Source organism: Myxocyprinus asiaticus, chromosome 21, assembly GCF_019703515.2.
Source record: "Myxocyprinus asiaticus isolate MX2 ecotype Aquarium Trade chromosome 21, UBuf_Myxa_2, whole genome shotgun sequence".
Taxonomy (NCBI): domain Eukaryota; kingdom Metazoa; phylum Chordata; class Actinopteri; order Cypriniformes; family Catostomidae; genus Myxocyprinus; species Myxocyprinus asiaticus.
In genome coordinates, this window is record NC_059364.1 from 5,169,493 (window position 1) to 5,189,243 (window position 19,751).

Consider the following 19,751-nt stretch of genomic DNA (forward strand, 5'->3'; position numbering starts at 1 on the left):
CAGACACAATGCCAAGAACGGGCCTTCATTTAAACTTCAATGGACACAAAGGCTCTGGTTGGAGCCTCATTTCCAGCCATCTCCATTCGTCTTAATGCAGACTAGCCAGCCCCCTTCCAGTTCGAGACGTGACTTCCTGGCCCCGTCGTGTCCATTCTGTGTCTGAGCCACTGATGGCTGTTTGGCCCTTGACTGTGCCCAGCCTTCAGGCTTCTGAATGTCTCTAATGGAGTGGAATGAGAGGGACTGTGGGGTTCTGGCGGGAGACCGTCCAGAACTGAGCTATGATCGTCCACCTGCCCCCTTCTCCATCCACCAGGTGTTTTCCAAAGCTTCCTGTGAATTCCGAATCCCGGCCAAAGGAAACAAGTGTCTGAGAACTGTATTGGGGTTGTCTTTGTATGCTTGTGTGGGGGCTGCCGGTCATCTGGAGAGCCTTTTCATTAGCTGTAAGAGCCACTCACCGCAAGGGTAATGTCGAAAACCTTTTTTGGATGTTAAACGGATAATGCATGCACTGTGTTAACGCCAAACCTTCACCTCCACCTTCATCCAAACCTTCACCCACAAATCAAACCTGTATGACTTTCTTTGGTAGAACACAAAAGGAGATTTTTTTTTTTTTTTTTGGGTAAATATTGTGGACCCTCTTTTGCATTTAATGAAAGTGAACAAGGACTAGTGCCTGCGCTCATGCACTTGTAAGTGTGCTCGTAAAAATGCTCCAATACCAAAAACCAATATCATTATGTACGACGTAAGAATGTCATTACGCAACAATTTAGTGCTCAAATTAAAATCATGTTATGTCCTAGTGTGATTATTTAGGCCACGATTTAAAGGGATAAATGTATAGTTTGCATGTGATGTGTGCTTCAAAGTTAATGGGTGGAGCCGGTGTTGTGCTGACACTGATTCCTCATACCTTTTTAGAGCTCCTTGGCTCATACACATGAAACATCATCATGAGCATTGCGTGCCATGTTTGCAGCAGATGACAGTGAACAGAGCGCTTATTCAATTTGTAGCACGAGGCACATACCGACTACATATTTATTTAATTAAATAGCAGCCTTTTGCGGTTTAATAATCACATTGGGTCACACATTTCCGGAAGCGAGAATCTACCGTCAAAAAAACACAGAAACGGAATGGACTTCAAAGTAAAAGCTAAATTTAAGTGGAAGAAATTATGACAGAAATATATCACTACTGTGTAGTTAATATTCACTGTACTACTACTACTATTACTACTACTACTACTAGTAATAATAATAAGAAGAAGAAAAAGAAGAAATCAATAGTTATTGTATTATATTAAAGCAATATTGCGCAACACTTTATTTGACAAAAATAAGTCAAGTGTTGTATTTTGGATTGTGCTGTGAGGTTCTGTATAATAGAATATTATGTTGAAAATTGTTCTAGTTTCACTTGATTTAAAGTTTTAATGAATTTATTCATTTAAACACCATTTTATTAATAAAATTGAAATAAACTGTTTATATAGAATTCAGAAAAAAAAAAAACAACTATCTGTATCAACGAGTACTGAACAGGAAAGTATCGGTTCTCGTACTCATTCTCAAAAAATGGTATCGGGACATCCTTATAAAGGAATATTCTGGGTTTAATACAAGTTAAGCTCAATCAACAGCATTTGTGGCATCATTTGGATTACCACAAAAAAAAAAAAAAAAAAAAAATAATAATAAACTCGTCCCTCCTTGTCTTTATAAGAAGCAAAAATCGAGGTTACAGTGATGTACTTACAACGGAAGTGAATGGAGCCAATTTTTGGAGGGTTTAAAGGCAGAAATGTGAAGCTTATAATTTCATAAAAGCACTTACATTTCATTCTGTTAAAACTTGTATATTATTTGGGCTGTAAAGTTTGGGCTGTAAATTTTTATGTTCATTTTAGGATTTTTTATCTTGTGGCTATACTTTTGAAACAGTGAGTATTTGAATGTTTACGGATTTGCCCCATTATCTTCCATGAGGGACGAGTCTAAATACATTTTATGGTAATCAACATTATTCTATAAATGCTGTCGATTTAGCTTAACTTGTATTGAACCCGGAATATTCCTTTAAGTTTTGTGTTGTTTCTTACTAAAACCTATATTATGCCTTCAGAATGCATGGACTACTTTGATAGTACCTTTGGGTGCATTTTAAGCTATAAACTTAGTCACTATTAACTGCCATTGCTTTGAAAAGATGGCCCACGATATTCATTCAAACATGTTCTTTTGTATTTTGCATAAGAAGGAAACTCATGGGCTTGGAACAACATGAGGGTGAGTAAAAGGTTACGGAAGTTTTAATTTTTGGGTAAACTATAACTTTACTATAGCATTACTAAGATCACTAGTGCATATATTCTGTCTTTTACTGTATTTGTTAAATGTATTTGTGGCTTTTGCATGATCGTTAATATTGGGCATAGGGTTTGAATGAAAACTCTTGAAAACAATGTATAGGAATATACATATATGAGGGTCCCTCTAGTGTAGTCATGAGGGATTGCGAAAGTTCCCTCATATCTAAGTCACGCTCTTCTACTGTAACACATCCTAAACACAGACTGTAACCTCTGATTTGTTCACTAGGAAGTCAGACTCATGTTGGACGCATACTCAGAACCATAGTATTAACAATTGTATTAACAAAGATAGATATTAGTTACCAGACGATATATATGTGTTTGCAGAAGTTCTGTATTTGCATTTGTAGTATGTAAAAGCTGAATAGTCCATGCTCAGATGAGTCATGTCTTTATCTGTTTTCCAAGGTTATATTTAGCTTTGGTTCTCAGAAATGTGATTTATTGCAGTTTGTTGATCCCTCCCTTTCCTCTCTTTTTCTGCTTTGAGAGGGGCCTTGTGATGTTGCACACCATTTTATTTGTTGTTGTTTTCTTTGTATTTTAGAACCAAAAATGTTCCACAGTATTTGCTATACTTTCTCCTTCTTGAAAAGTTGGTAACACTTTACAATAAGGTTCTATTTGTTAACATTTGTTATATTGTAGTTAACAATTTATTTTTAAAGTGTTATCGATAAGTTTTATGTATATGGTAATGGATATAAATATGTATGCTTCTAAAGAAAGTATATTTGGTGAAATATATAGTTATTCTGATTTACTTCATGAATTTAGTTTCTACTAGAAGAAATACAGAAACAAGGTACAATGGAGAGGGTGCAAGTGAAAGATTCAGAGTTTAAAAAGAGGCCCTGTAGATTTGGGCCAAAAAGGAGAGAAAGAGAAAATACTGATGTGTATTTGTAGTCTTGTCAAGTCTTGTAAAGAGCTGTTGTGTAAAGCCGAGTATTTTCAGCACGCCCAAACCACAGCACAGACGTTTGCAACAGACTTATGCTTTTCCACAGAGCACTTCATGAACATTACACACCGTAAATTTAAAAATAAAAATTGAAGAAAAAAAAAGATGCAAACTTTGCTTTGCTTTGAGAATGAATATGCAGCGTAACAAGTAATTGCTTTGAACCACCAAGGGCAGTCTTTCCCAACTAATCTCTATATCTCTTTAATAGAGTCCTGTTTTCTATACTGGTTTATCTCTCTCTATCTGTCTTTCTCTCTCTCTCTCTCTCTCTGTCTCTCTCTCTCTCTGTCTCTCTCTCTCTGTCTTTCTCTCTCTCTCTCCCTCTCTGCTCTTGTGTAAATCCTCTGGAATGTCAAGGCAGGTGGGCACAAGTGCCATGGTAGAGCAGAACGTGCACTCACTGTTTGTCACCATTTTATATATTCTCTCGCTCTGGCTACCTCTAGTTTAGTATGAATGCAACAAAAAAACGTCGGTTTCACCCAAAAAAAAAAAAAAATGAAAAACATAATAAATATATATATATATATATATATATATATATATATATATATATATATATATATATATATATATATATTTAATGTTTGTGTATGTGTATATCTTAAAATATTCAAGCCTACTATGACTATTTCCATCCCAAATTCTTATTATTTTAATTTGTCCGGATGTGTTACTTTTGACTAAAACAAATAAATAAAAATATTGTAATAATTTATTTATTGAACCTTTAAGCTCGGATGGGCCCGCCGACAAAAATAACAAATCAGAAGTGTTCTGTTTGATCATTTATAAATAATTTTGCACTGTACATATTATTACAATCAGTAAAAACATCAAACTGATCAAATAGCCATGTGTCATATGTTCTTGTTCTCAAAGAGGAGAATAAAGCCGGCTTATTTGTTTTACTCACAGACAAAAATATATTGAGTAAAAGCTAAGTATATGTCTTTGACATTTATGTTGATGTTGCTTATATCGTCTCGGTTACTGTCATAACCTCCGTTTCCTGATGGAGGGAACGAGACGTTGTGTCGATGAATTGACATTAGGGGTCACTCCTGGGAGCCCCAGACATCTCTGATCTTTGAGAAAAGGCCATTGAGAATTGGTGAGTGGAATTTGCATGCCACTCCCCCGGACATACGGGTATAAAAGGAGCTGGAATGCAACCACTCATTCAGGTTTTGCACTGAGGAGGCGAGACAAGGTCCCGGCCCATTCAGCAGGTAGTTCGGTGTTGTGGCAGGAGGGACACAATGTTTCGTTCCCTCCATCCCCTTCTGTCACTCGCTCGACGTTGTGTCGATGAAGTGACACTAGAGGTCCCTATACTAAATGCCACGACTACTGAACTGTGTTATGTGGACTAGTGGGGCGAGACAGGCAGACCTCTGTGTGCCTCGTAGCCAGAGCACCCGGCCGTCACGTAACCTCCCCCAATGCTCTTGTGGGCGTCAAACGATCCCCTGCCAGGGACAAGTCAACTGCACAAAAAAATGAGGACCGGCTGGCTCAGCCGCGGCCTTTTCTCTTTTTTTTGGGAGAAAGAGCGCACGTCTTCGCCTCAAGGGATGGGAAAGGTGCTATGCGCAAGCGGTACACCCGGCCAGCTGTCCCGAGACTTACCTGTTTGAACCTGACAACACATGGGACAAAACTGGAAAATAAGGATTCTCCACCCGACCCTCCATCGGGGGAAGGAGTGGTCTCTTTACTAGCTCCTGAAGGGTGAGTTCCCGACTTTCTGGGCTGCCTGTCTCAGGGGCGCTTCGAAACCTTCCTCGGGTTCTTGGCGGCCGGCCGTGAGACGGGTGTCATCTGTTTCCTGCAGGTGGCTCCACGCCGGGGCTGGCCTACTGGGGTGGGCTGCAGCGGTGCAGGGCCTCGAGCCGCGTCAGGGCAGGATATGTTGTATGGCCTCCATCCTGCTTCCTAACCGCCGAAAACTGCCGAATAGGCCAGCTTGGGAGATGGGGGCGTCAAGGAATCGAACCTTGTCAGCCTCTCTCGACTCGACCAGGTGGCATTCCTGGACCACCAAGGTGGACATCGCCTGCCCGAGAGACCGCTCCGTGACCTTCGTCGCCCGGAGGGTGAGGTCAGTCGCCAAGCGCAGCTCCTGCATCAGTCCCGGGTCAGAACTATCCTCGTGCAGTTCTTTAAGTGCCTTGGCTTGGTGCACCTGCAGGAGAGCCATGGCATGCAGGGCGGAGGCGGCACGTCCAGCAGCGGCGTAGGCTTTAGCCATCAGTGACAGCGTGAGCCTATAGGCCCTGGACGGGAGCCTCGGATGACTCTGCCAGGTGGCGGCGCTCTGCGGGCACAAGTGCACTGCGACTGCCTGATCCACTCGAGGAATTGCCGAGTACCCCCTCGCCGCCCCACTGTCGAGGGTAGTGAGAGCGGAGGAGTTCGCGAATCGGGTGCGGGCAGTAAAAGGTGCATGCCACGACTGTGTAAGCTCCTCATGCACTTCTGGGAAGAAAGGAACGGCCACAGGAACCAATCGTTGAGCCGCGAGGGTTCGGGGGGGGAAGGGAAGGTTCCACTCCTGCCCAACACTCGTGGCTGCCCGGGCAAGCATGGCCACCAGCTCCGCGTCCGCCTGCGTCTGGACCACCATACCCGAGGGTGGGAGTCCAGCCGAGTCTTCCGCGTCAGGCATGGCGAGCCCGCTCTCCGATGCTGCAATGGATATCCGGCCGGGGCATACGAGCGTGCAGGGGAATGGGAGGTCCGTGGGGGGGTTACCCAGTGGAGAATCTCCCATTGAAGTCCCCAAATCGCCCCCAGTGCTAACCGACTCAGCCATAGGTAGAAGGACCGAGACGGGGAGCCGCTGGGGTGGCAAAGGTGCGACCGCAACGTAGCCATGGTCATGTTCTCGCAATGAGGACATGAACCATCCATGAACGATGTCTCCGCGTGGGAAGCACCCAAACACGAGATACAGCGATCGTGTATGTGTATGTCTGTGATAAACTTTGATTCAGTTTAGCATTTCAGAAGCAAAAGTTAAAAAAAAGTTAAAAGCGTAATGAGCTACCTACCTAGACAACCATTTTGGGCATCATAGGCACATTCAAACCTTTGAACATGGACCTATGATGGCCAAAAAATGCTGTCTAGGTAGACAGCTCACTAGGTTTGATCCACTCTTGTCATTTGCAGAGGTGTTTCAATTTTTCATTTCATGTGCTTATTTGTAGAACCCAACCCATCGTATTGACCTACATTCTTCATGAATGTAAACTTCATTCTCCTATAAAGCACCTCCTATAGATGCTTTACACCTTTATTAGTGCAGCACACACCTCTTGGTTGTGTAAATATTTATCTGTAAAGATAACTTATATACAATCCCCTCCTCCATTCTTTCCCCTCTCTGCACCCGTCCCATAAACTGCGCCGACACACCAGCATGAAATGAGCGGAAATGAGGACTTGAAATAAAAGAAGTCCGAGAGAAAAATAAACAATTACCACACGTTTTGTTTGGCGAGTACCATCCTTTTCCCTTTTTTTACTCATCAAAGAGCGCATTTGAAGCGTGCTCATTTCTGCAGCATAATCTCTTTTACTTGTTTTTCTTTCATTAATAAGCCACAGTGCTGTGGATCTGTCATTTAGCTGTTTCAATGCAGTTCCCACTTTCGTTACGTGCTGTTAAGATTGGATCTGTGGTTGCGGTGCATGTCTGGGCAGAGAAAACACTGAAAGACCAGCTTCAAGGTTTTGCTGGCCCTCCGAGTTCTTTCCCACAGGCTTTTGCAAGTGCAATCTTGTTAGCATGGGACTGGAAAAATGTAAAAATACATTATTTAAATAAACCCTGCGAAAAAACTAAGCAGCTTTTTTAATTGTACTATAAGCTTTGTCCTTCGGGCATTTAGGGTTAATGGAATAGTTATCTCAAAAAGGAAAATTCTGTCATTATTTACTCACCTTCAAGTCATTCTAAATGCATATGCTGTTTTTTTTTTTTTTTTTTACCCAATTTGGAATGCCCAATTCCCAGTGCACTTTTAAGTCCTCGTGGTCGCGTAGTGATTCTCCTCAACCCGGGTGGTGGAGGATGAATCCCAGTTGCCTCCGCATCTGAGACCATCAACCCGCGCATCTTATCATGTGGCTTGTTGAGCGTGTTGTTACCCCATGTGACTCTACCCTCCCTAGCAACTGGGCCAATTTGGTTGCTTAGGAGACCTGACTGGAGTCACTCAGCATGCCCTGGGATTCGAACTAGTGAACTAGCGAACTCCAGGGGTGGTAGCCAGCGTCTTTTACCACTGAGCTAACCAGGCCCCTACATATGCTGTTTTTAATGTACAACACCAAAGAAATATTTTTTTTAAAATGCGTAAAATGCGTGACGGTGTCTTTAAAATACATAAAAGTTCTCCATACGGGTTGTGCGCTACTTCTGAAGAAATAGCTAAACAAGTCGTATGGACTACTTTTATTGTTTTTTTTTTTTTCCTGTTTTGGAGATACGAGCTGTTGTGAGATGCCATGTTCACTATGAACTGTTTTTGTATGGGAAAAGAGCTGTGTAAATATTCTTGAAAAAATAATTTGGTGTTTCAGCATAAGGGTTTGGAATGACATGAGGTTGAGTAAAAGATGACAAAATGTAAATTTTTGGGTAAGCTATTCCTTTAATACAGCATTTATTTTGCTCAAACTCTACTCCCCTCATTGCTCCTCACAGAAAAGTTGCACCCATTGCACCAAACCATCTCAAGTGACTTTTTACCCCTCACTTCTTCAGTAATGTTTTCTAGTCCAGCACCCTCCCTCTTCGCCTAATTTTCACCCTTCTTTGAGTATCCAAACTAACAGAAGTTGCTTTTTGTATTCCGCTCAACAAGGACCACCAACAGAAAGGACTATGCGTGAAAAGTTTGTTTGAATTTGGAATAGTTTTTTCTCTCTATCTATATTGAAGGTTTTGACATCAGTTGAAGCCAGCGCAGGGTCTTGTTCCAATTAGTTAAAAAATGCTCACTGATCTAACAAACCCTTTATAGGTCAAGGTTAATATTGTGTGACGGTGTGCTATTAGTCTTCAGAAAACACTTCATCTGGTTTCAGCTGGTGGATAATAATAGGGATGCACAGATACAAAAATTTGGGCAGATACTGATCATTACTTTTCTGATGATGGCCGAATATTATACAGTATTTTTTTGTGTGTTTGGTTTTGCTATATATATTTTATTATCATTTGTATCTTTGTTTTGGTATTGTTTTTGTGTTTTGGTTTGTTTTGGTTTTATATAAGTGTTCACGCTTAAGCTCCAATCTTGAATTTTATATGCATCAAATGAGGTATAAAAACTCAAATTTAGTATTATATACGCTCCAAATAAGGGCGCTTTCACACTTGGTTCCATTGCTTGCGATTTCCTCCCGCTGACCGTGCTGGTCTGTGTTCACATCATATTATTTGGGTCCAAACCACAGTCCGATTACGTCATCAACGTGTGTACGAGCGGCAGCTGTTTACCACTGTAACTAGGTAACAACTCGAGAAGACGTCACTGAGGCAGTGGTTCTCAATTTGTTTGGTTCACGCCCCCCTTTGAAACAAGATAAACTTTCACCCCCTACCCCCCACATAATCTAATGGAAAATTATTAAAAATAAAATAAATAATGGTTCACTTTTTACTGAAAAAAACAACACTTTTAAACCCCCCACCCCTACGGGGCGTGCCCCACACTTTGAGAACCACTGCCCTAAGGCATCAAAGACCTAATCTAGAACTTTAAATGCTTTAAATGAGGCATCAAAGACCTAATCTAGAATTTTAAATGCTTCAATTAAGGCATGAAAACATAATGAACAAAATAAAAAAGACAACTGTTAAGTAATTTTTAAACCTGATGTAGAGACAGAGTACACTTTGGTTACACAAAATTGGTGAAAATATGCCCTGATATCATCTATTCCCAATTAATTAACCAATACTGAAAATAAAAACGCTTATATTGATACCAATATGTTCACGTTATGTTGTGCACCCCTAAATAAAAATAACCCACATTTATGATATCCATTTTTTTTAAAGTGTTAATAGACGTTGCATGTTTTATGTGTTTACATTGAGGCCCAGGTTCATCACACTTACCCCTGCTCCCCTCCTCTGTGAGGGGTGTTGACATGACGACAGACCTTTGGGGTTAAAGTTGAGAGGTCGGGTCAGATGGTTGAGTCTCGACTGTGAAAGAGAGAAGGGATAGATGGCGAGGGAAAGGGGGTTGGGCAAGGAGGTGTGAAGGCCACGGGGTTGAAAATGAGAGTTTAGACCTGATGTCAGGGTAAAAATTGCCAGATCGCCGCAGCTGCCAGCACAGTGTGTTTGCATTGCCATTAACTCACCCTTGGTTTATTTTCAGAACCCTCGGTTCAGGCACTTTGTCTGGGGTGAGAGATTACCTCCTCCTCATGATATAATGTGTAGCGTGCTTTGATATTTAGTCCATGGAACAAAGCTTGAACGAAACATATGAACTATTTTATTTATTTTCTGTTGGCGCATTTAAATGAAACATTGGAGTCTTGTGGTTTTGCACTTAAATGGCATGTCACGTTTAAAGCATATTATGTTTATAAACCATCTTCTGCTGTTTTTGCTAAAAAAAATTCCATTACTTTCCCACAGTAACAGTTCGTAAACTTTTTTAAGTGATGTTTGCGAAGGCAGTCATCCCTACTATTATTGCTCTTAACCCCATGTAAAAAATTTCATCTTTAGGTGCATTAGTGGTTTTCTATGTGATCTGACATAAAATATTTGCCTGGTAGGTGGTTTTGTACTTGATGGTTCATGGTAATATTCATAGTGTAATATGTGTTAAACATAATATGTTTATAAACCAACGTTTGCTTCTGTGATGTTTGCAAAAAAAAAATTTTCCATCACATTTCTTCACATCAGATTGTTAAATTTTGTGGTTGTTGTTGTAGTTAAAAATGTGGCAGAAATGCTACTTACTTAGTTTAATAATTTTAAACCATGACTTGCACTATACATAAGTAATATTGGCATTATATTCATGATGTTAGCCAGAGGGGAACTGGCCCCCACAGTGAGCCTGGTTTCCCCCAAGGTTATTTTTCTCCATTAATCAACATCTTATGGAGTTTTGTGTTCCTTGCCACAGTCGCCTTCGGCTTGCTCACTGGGGTTATAAATACAATTATTATTTAATTACTTATTGTTAAACACAATTCACAATCGTATTTTATCAAACTACACAGTGATGACTCTAAGACATTATAGATATTACAGTTTCATTTCCTGTTAATGCATGATCTTCTGTAAAGCTGATTTGAAATGATGTGTGTTGTGAAAGGCGCTATACAAATAAAAATGACTTGACTCCTTTCTATAGCCCTAAATCATCATACTTGTGGGGCCTGGGTAGCTCAGCGAATATTGACGCTGAATACCACCCCTGGAGTCGTGAGTTCGAATCCAGGGCGTGCTGATTGACTCCAGCCAGGTCTCCTAAGCAACCAAATTGGCCCGGTTGCTAGGGAGGGTAGAGTCACATGGGGTAACCTCCTCGTGGTCACTATAATGTGGTTCTCGCTCTCGGTGGGGTGCGTGGTGAGTTGTGCGTGGATGCCGCGGAGAATAGTGTGAAGCCTCCACACGCGCTATGTCTCTGCGGTAACGCGCTCAACAAGCCACGTGATAAGATGCATGGATTGACTGTCTCGGACGCAGAGGCAACTGAGATTCATCATCTGCCACCCGAATTGAGGCAAGTCACTACACCACCACGAGGTCCTAGAGCGCATTGGGAATTGGGCATTCCAAACTGGGGAGAAAAGGGGAGAAAATCAATAGAAAAAAAAATTGTCATACTTAGTAAGGATACTTTAAAATCCTATGAAAACCATTGCAAATTGCATTTCGCATTTTATTGACTGAAAATCGAATTTTTTTTGTATAGAGACCCTTAGAGGACTGGGTGGGAATTTTTTTATGAAATAGTTTTGCTTGCCCTCACAATAGATTTACCATGGTTTTACTAAACCATATTTTAACCTTGGTATTCATAGAAAAATCATAGTACTAATACAGGAAAACAAAGATTATGGTAATAAAAATCATAATTTTGTGGTTATTTTGATTTTACTACAAATACCATGGTATTTGTAGTAAAACAATAGTAACCACAAGATTAACCATGGTTAATGTATAGTAAAATCATGGTTACTATATGGATACAGTATACTGTATTAAAACCATGATTTCTGACAAAAAAAGCATGGTTACTTAACTTTTCGTAGTTAGGCTAATACAATATTACTATAGTAAAACCATGGTTTCCATAAAAACAAAATGAATAAATAAAAAGTTAGCCTACAACAATCATGGTTACTACATTATTACTATAGAAAAACATGTTTTCAGCCCAAAACTATGGTTACTACAGTCTACAATACTGGTAGCACTTTATTACAAGGTTACGTTTGTTAACATTAGTAAATGCATTAGGTATCATTAACTAACAATGGACAAAATATACTTTACAGTATTTATTAATCTTTGTTAATTTTAGTTAATAAAAATAAACATTTTAATTGTTAGTTCATAGTGCATTAACTAATGTTAACATATATAACTTCTGTTTTTAAAATTCATATGTTGAATTTAACATTAACCAAGATTAATAAAGGCTGTAAAAAATATTAGCCTTTTCATTGTTCATTCATGTTAACTAATGTTGTTAACAAATGTAACCTTATTAAAGTGTTACTACAATTTTAGTAAAACCATAATACCCACAAAGTTATCATTTTTATTACCATAGTTTGCATTTTCCTGTATTATCACTGTGGTTTCACTACAAATATCATGGTTAAAATATGGTTACTGTAGTAAAACCATGGTAAATTTTATTATGAGGGAACTTATGAACTTATGAATTGAAAGTATAATAGGGATAGTTCACAAAACTTGAACTTTTTTCATTTTATGGAGAAAAGATTCAGTGAAAGTGAATGTTGACTGAGGCTAACATTTTGCCTAATATCTCCCTTTGCATTTCACGGGTGAAAAAATGGTCATAGGGGTTTGGGACAACATGAGGGTGAGTAGATAATGACAGAATTTTCATTTTTGGGTGAAAACTAACACAAACTATCCCTTTAAGGAATGCCTGCAAGAGTCTGGCAGTGCAGACCCTCTCTCTAGACATAAGCCACCTACCAATAAACGCCAGGAGAGATCGAGAGATAAAAGGGGTTGCCCCTATAAAAGGCTGCCCTGCTGAAACGCGACCTTGTAAAAATATTTTCCCATCATTAAGCTGTCATCCACGAGCCCATTATACATAACTCGGTCCGGCACTTGGAGTGAGCATATATATGTGTGTTTGTGTGTGTATGTCTGTGGACGCATTATATAGCAGTGTAGATGCTGTATTTATTTGAATTCTGTCCCTTGGTAAATTACTTGCCCAACCTTATGTTTAAACAGTGCAGTTTTGTGTAAATATCTGAATTTTGAATGTGGTTCGATTTTCTCTTGAGACACTCATCGTGTGAGTTTGTGTGGGACAATGTGTCGTCTCAGGACTTTAGTATGCAACGAAGAGGGAGAGGTGCTTTGTTTACATATGTCTGTCAGAGCGTAACTCTCCTCTGCCCATTTACAAAGCCCCGTCCGACCTCTATTTGTGTGAGTGCGCATGTTTACACGTGTCATTCAACGGCGTCTGCCCTGATGTCAACTCTTACAGGGCGGTCTTTACCATCTGTGCCATGTTTGTGAATGCCAGAGAAAAGGGAGTTCTTTAACCATGCACTGGCTGTTTAACTGACCCAAAGGTCCTCTGTGCTAGACAAGGTCTAGGTCAGCACAAATCAACTAGTCAATCGGTTGCCTAAACAAGGAGTTTTCAAACTTTTTGATGCCAAGGACTCCCAAATATGGCAGCCCTGGTCTGCAACAATGTTTAGGTTGGTGGTATGTGTCAAATTGACATCCACATAAGTGGCCTGACCCAGGGTGTCCCAGCAGAACATTGCCCAGAGCATCACACTCCCTCTACCAGCTTTTCATCTTCCCACAGTGCATCCTGGTGCCATCACTTCCCCAGGTAAACAGCACACACGTACACAGCTTACCACGTGATGAAAAAGAAAACTGGACTCATCAGACCAGGCGACCTTCTTCCACTGCTCCAAGGTCCAGTTCCGAGGCTCGCGTGCCCATTGTATGCGCTTTTAATGGTGGACATTGGTCATCATGGGCACTTTGGCCGGCCTGCGGCTATGCAGCCCCATACGCTGCAGGGTGCGATGCACTGTGTGTTGTGACACATTCCTCCCGTAACCATCATTAACATTTTCTGTGACTTGTGCCACAGTAGACCTTCTGTCAGTTCAGACCAGACGGGATAGCCTTCGCTGCACTTGTGCATCGATGAGCCTTGGTCACCCAACATCCTGTTGCCGGTTTGTGGTTTGTCCCTCCTTGGACCACTGTTGGTAGGTACTCACCACTGCTGACTGGGAGCACCCCACAAGCCTTGCCGTTTCAGAGATGCTCTGACCCAGTCGTCTGGCCATAACAATTTGGCCCTTGCCAAAGTCGTTCAGGTCTTTACTCCTGCCCATTTCTCCTGCATTCAGTATGTTGACCACGAGAACTGATTGTTCGCTTACCATCTGATCTACCCAAACCTTGACATGTAGTCTTGGTAGGAGATGATCAACGTATTGTATTTTCATGTGTAAAGGGAAAACACATGTTGTTTCCAAAATTAAATAATCATGTTTTAAAATAAGTGATTAAAATATTACTGGAAATTAATGGAAAATATTTACTTTGTATTAAGTTGACAGTATCTTTTTCTCTTTAAGAGAATATTGCTTTAAAACCCCCAATGAGTGAGCCAATGGCAAAAAAAGAAAGCTCTCTAGGTCCATACAATGCAAGTCAACAGGGTCCAAAACTTTGAAGCTCAAAAAGCACATAAAGGCAGCATAAAAGTAATCCATACGACTCCAGTGGTTAAATCCATGTCTTCAGAAGTGATATGATAAATGTGGGTGAGAAACAGATCCAATTTTAAGTCCTTATATATTTTACTGGTCTCAATTTGCCACTTGTCTCCAGTCAACTGCATGTATAACCTACAATTTAAACAATAGGCACAACATGGCAACAGTGTTTGTGCTTTGTGTGTGCCTCAAAGCTAAGATTAGATATCCATGCGTAAAAGCATGTATGCTCTTGTGTCTGTCAATGCACAGACCTGTCCTTGTTTCTGTGTGTTTGCAGTTATGTCAGAAGGAATAGGCCAGGCTTTGTTCAACACTATATAGAACAGGGAGGAACTGTGGACAGAATAGTAAATGTTCAGACAGGTTGCAAAAAATGGACCCAAGTAACATGTAACTGTTAATGTCCACAAAAAGCCACATACCTCAATTCAGCGGACATGTAAATGGAACCGTGAAGTTTGACGGAAATTTACAGAGTAAATTTGGCTGGTTGTGACGAATGATGGCAGTCCTGCTGTGAGGGCCTTTTATATATTAAAGGAATAGTTCACCCAAAAATGAACATTTGCTGATAATTTACTCACCCTCAGGTCATGCAAGATGTATCTTGAGTTTCTTTCTTCATCAAAGCAGAATTTAAGATTTTTAGTATTTAATTTCAGGCCTCCTCCTTTAAACAGTGCAAGTGAATGTACTCCATTTTTTGACAGTCCAAAATGCATATTTAGGGTGCATCAAAATAATCCACATGACTCCGGTCGACAATAAAGTTCTTCTGAACCCAAACGATTGATTATTTTTAGAAACAAAACAATACTTATATACTTCTTAACTACAAATGTTCGCTTCCATACATCTCCGTGACGAGCGCTCATGAGAGGGATGACATAAACTCGTTGGTAAGGTCACGCGTCACGTGGAGGAGGAGTCAGGAAGCACGTCATTGTTTACAAGAAAAACTTGCACTGAACAAGTGCTGTTCACAAACCAAAACAGTCAAAAACAATTTCAAAACAATATAAAATAAAAAAGCATTTCCAATTAATAATAATAAAAAAAAACATTACTGCAGTAAATAACCATCCTTTATTTCGGACTGTCAGGAATTCAAGCCTCACAAGTTGTAGTTAGTGAAACCAAGTGCGAGAGCGTTTACTGAGATTCACAGGATTTACAGGGTTTACACAGTGAGAACAATGGTACAGGTGATATCACACAGAAGAGAAGCTTCACAAACTGAAGAGGGGTTCACAGGGTTTACAGTCCACAGAGCTGAAGAAGAGGTAACATGTAAAACAGCAGGGTAAGCACTAAACAGATATCGATGAAGATCAAGAGCAAATACAGACAGGTAAATAAACACTTCGTGAGAGCAGCGCGGTCAAACTAGTGTCCTTTGTGTGAGACTTGACAGTGAAGTGGCGTGAAGGTGAGTTATTTATGCAGGCAGTGATGAGCGAGTGCAGGTGCGGTGAATTAGAAATCAGGTGATGAGGAGCGGAGCGCTGAGGGAGGTGCAGAGCCCGAGGGAGGCGTGACAATGACAAAGTTTTCACACATACCTGAGTTCGCTGGAAAAACGGCACAGGCACAGCCAATGAATTCATATATCGACCCTTTGTTTCTTTCGATGGTCTGAAATCCTCAGGGGTAAAATGTTCACTGCACACCCTCCAATATTTGAGAGAATGTAGGGGTGTACTGATATCCAGGTTCAGCGCAATAAGCCAGAGCTTCAATCACTCATGATCATGTATAGGCAATCGATGAAAAGTTAATATTTTTCCCGGCGTGCATTTTCTTTGGGGTTTGTGAAGGTTGAAGCATCCAGGATACACACCAAATGACCATTTTGAACAATACACTTATACAAATACAAATCTACAGCAAAGACAATTAAACTTTTGTACAGCGCTCCTTCTCTTGTAAACAATGACACGCTTCCTGACGCCTTACCAACGAGCTTACGTCATCCCTCTCATGAGCGCGTCACAGAGATGTATGGAAGCGAACATTTGTAGTTAAAAAGTATATAAGTATTGTTTTGTTTCTAAAAATAATCAATCGTTTGGATTCAGACGACCTTTATTTGTCGACAGGAGTCGTGTGGATTATTTTGATGCACCCTAAATATGCATTTTGGACCATCAAAAAATGGAGTACATTCACTTGCATTGTTGAATGGAGGAGGCCTGAAATTAAATACTAAAAATCTTAAATTCTGCTTTGATGAAGAAAGAAACTCGGATACATTTTGGATGGCCTGAGGGTGAGTAAATTATCAGCAGATTTTCATTTTTGGGTGAACTATTCCTTTAATGACTGGCAATTATGGGTGAAAAGTGTTAGGTGCTTCAAGATTGCTGTATTTTCAGAGTATGGGGGAAGGCAAATATAATAACAAAAAATAATGAAAGCAGAAGAATAAAGTTAAAGCTACACTATGTAACTTTTTTTTTTTTGGTTAAAAAATAAAATGTTATTAATGAGAGAGTGCAACAAAAATCCATCTTCCAAACCATGTCTTTTCCCAAATATACTGAAACCTATAATAATGATTTATATTTTAGAGCTGTCGGGACAGATTTTGTGGGAAATTGCATACATACGTCATTCGCCCGTGCGTGTCACATCATATCCATACACAGAGAAAATAAGATCCGACTATTGTAGCGCGTGTATGGTGTGGGAGTAGCTGAAGCTGAAAGTTTGTTGTCACAACGAATGAGAAAAATTGACCATGGATCATTCAAAATGGCAAACCTCTGGGAATCACCGGTTGTTAAAAAAAAAAAAGAAACCTCGAACAGAGCAGAGTCTACAAGCAAAAAGGGAAATTGACAGAGTTCGTAATAAAACCCGAATCAACATTGGCTTGGCTTTTCAGAGGTGGTGACAACTCCGAGATCTGAAAGGATTTAAAAGCGACCCAAAGACGTCTGTGTGTGTGTCATGAAATACAATAATTATACTGTAATCGGTGCAGAACTTTTAACTTTCTAGCACACGTGTGTATTTTTCTTTATAACGGCAAAAATGTATATAAATAAATCTTTTAGTCCTAGGCTTGCCAAGGACATGTGAGTCTTGAAATGATGTTGACCACTGGTTGGTAACAATGACAATATATAAATTACTTACTACAGTGGATTATTTGGCCAGAATATCCTGCAGTTATAAAAATGTTATAACGTTTGTCCTTATCAGACTATCAATCGTTATGTCTAATCTTAACGAACATTGCCTGACTTTTGTAACATCAAAACATCAATGTTTCCAATAAGTCAAAACAACAGCATGAGATATGGCACTTATCTGCTCAGATGACATGTTTTCGGATAGCCGTCTTTTCCTTTCTTTCGTTATTTATTTGTCCATTCGCTCTGATAAGATGTCCTGTATTCATGTGAACACCGGTGCCTCGAACCACATTCATCCGCGCAGAGAAGCCGAGCCGAACCACAACCAAAACAATGTTCTTCCGCAAGACGCATGCAGATTTATTTTTGAATCGCTAGAGGGACAAAAGTCACATAGTGTAGCTTTAAACTAAAAAAATCAAAAATGATAAAATTTCTGTTGTTTAAAAATAATAATCTGACGTGTGCATAAAAAAACTAAAATATGAAAACTTTAGGAATCATATAGTCCTAAATCTCAACCATTGTGCACAGTGGTATTACTTCTGATGCCTTCTCTTTTGTCTGGCTTAAAGGAATAGTTCACCCAAAAATGAAAATTCTCTCATTATTCACTTACCCTGATGCCATCTCAGATGTGTATGACTGTCTTTCTTCAGCAGAACACAAATGAAGATTTTTAGAAGAAGATAGAGCTCTATCGGGTCCTTATAATAGAAGTACACAGGTGCCAGCACTTTGACGGTCCAAAAGTCATAGTAAGGCAGCATAAAAGTAATCCACACGACTCCAGTCCATCAATGAAAAGCGAATCAATAGGTTTATGTAAGAAACAAGTTGATAATTAAAACGTTTTTAACTTTAAATTGGCGCTTCCAACCATGACTCTGACTTTTGTTGTTCTGATCTCTGGTCAGACTTGAGTCATTCAAACATACCAACAGATGCTACAGACAGACTGTCAGCCTGCAACATTCAAAGAAGAATCTTCATTAAAATAATCCACTAAACAGGTAAAACAGATGATTTATACTATATTAAATACCAATACTGTATTTAACTTCATCTGATTTTAACTGTATTATAATCTCTCACATAACAATTCCTCTTTTCCACAGAATAATTTTTCCCACACAGCCAGACTCAACTCATCTTCTGAGATTATAAAAGGTAACATTCAAACTGTTGTTGCAATCTTTTAATTTCCATTTTTATGTTGGTTTACCTATCCAGTCTTCTGTTACTAAGAATATTTTATTTCTTTTAAGTGTCCTGCAAGACTGCTAATGAGAGTTTTCCTACTTTCATCCTGGAAAAGGCAGAGCTGAGAGACTCAATCAAGATGTGGCAAAGAGAGAGAAGAGTAAGTTTAAAATCTATTGTACAGTTGATGTATCTTTTTTTTTTTTTTTTATTGCATATGTTGTTGGGAGTTCTTTAAGTGGGTGTTTTCAGTGGTTAAACGTTATGTTTTGCAGTTGCTGGAGACCAGGTCAACAGAGGCAGACACAGGGGTATTGTGTATTCTGTGGACATGATGTCTGATTAAGAAGATGGTGTTGTCTATGGGAGGCCAGTGTTGGTTGTAAAACCAGCAGCTTTGAGAAGCTCTGTTACAGGAGCTAAAGAAGAGATTTGATGCAGACCCACACTATACTGGGACTGATCACTTTCATGTGATGACAAGTGACAGCGTCAGATGCCAGTTCATTTACTGAACGCTAATAGAAGTTTCACAATGTGTTTCAGATGTTTGTATATTTTATTATTGTTATATTTTGTATATTTCACGTTTTCCTTTTAAATAAAGATCTTTTAACCCAATTATTTTCTCCCCATTTACGTTGTGTCAACAATGATTAAAGGCCTGTAATAAGAGGCATAAGCTAAATGCTGTTTGGGATTGGGTGGGCTAAATTTTATGTTTAACCAATAAAATTAAAGCCAATGCATGCAGTGGCCCAATAGCTGTCAAGATTTAGGGATGTGCTAAATAAATTGTAATGAATAAAATTAAATCCAGTGTATGCAGTGACCCAATTGTTGTCAAGATTTAAGGGTAGGTTAAGTTTAAGGGCAGCCAATCCAGTTTGAGATAAATTACCATTAGGGGTGACCATTTTATCTAGAAGCTGAGAAATGCAAATGTTACTCAGGTGTGAAAAAGTCTCCTGACAGACAGCTTAATGGGATTACTTACCATGGCAACAAATGGCCA

The 19,751-nt window shown here is 39.7% G+C and overlaps 1 protein-coding gene across 7 annotated transcripts in view; it reads left to right on the forward strand.

Annotated features, from left to right (window-relative positions):
* Positions 1-19,751, forward strand: part of LOC127411944 (arginyl-tRNA--protein transferase 1-like) — a 133,349-nt gene that overhangs the window by 90,096 nt on the left and 23,502 nt on the right. The window contains exons 12-15 of one of the 7 annotated variants that reach the window (XR_007892371.1): positions 18,451-18,546; positions 18,652-18,703; positions 18,802-18,896; positions 19,012-19,371. The exons of the other annotated variants lie outside the window; for them this stretch is intronic. The gene's annotated coding sequence lies outside the window, so the exon portion shown is untranslated. Of the gene's footprint in view, positions 1-18,450; positions 18,547-18,651; positions 18,704-18,801; positions 18,897-19,011; positions 19,372-19,751 lie in introns of those variants that run through there. 7 annotated transcript variants of the gene reach the window in all.